Source organism: Arachis ipaensis, chromosome B08, assembly GCF_000816755.2.
Source record: "Arachis ipaensis cultivar K30076 chromosome B08, Araip1.1, whole genome shotgun sequence".
Taxonomy (NCBI): Eukaryota; Viridiplantae; Streptophyta; class Magnoliopsida; order Fabales; family Fabaceae; genus Arachis; species Arachis ipaensis.
The window spans coordinates 110830323-110830611 of NC_029792.2; positions in this window are offsets into that span (position 1 = coordinate 110830323).

Genomic DNA, 289 nt, shown 5'->3' on the forward strand with positions numbered 1-289 from the left:
TTAGTAGTATATGATAATAATATTTATTTGCCCCCATTAGATTATTAAATTTGACCCCACAATAATTTTTTACTCAACTTTGGTACTTAATCGTCAATTTAAAAAATTTATATTAGAAATTCGTTAAAATAATCAATTCTCAAATTTAAACGAAATTAGTGTTCTTTTTTAAAAATCAACTCAAGAATATTATTTATCTTCTTTTCAAATTAGCTTTAATTTTTGCATAGCAACTGTATTAATTGAAAAAACTTTTTTAACTATAAATACCAGTAAGAGTCGACTTCTA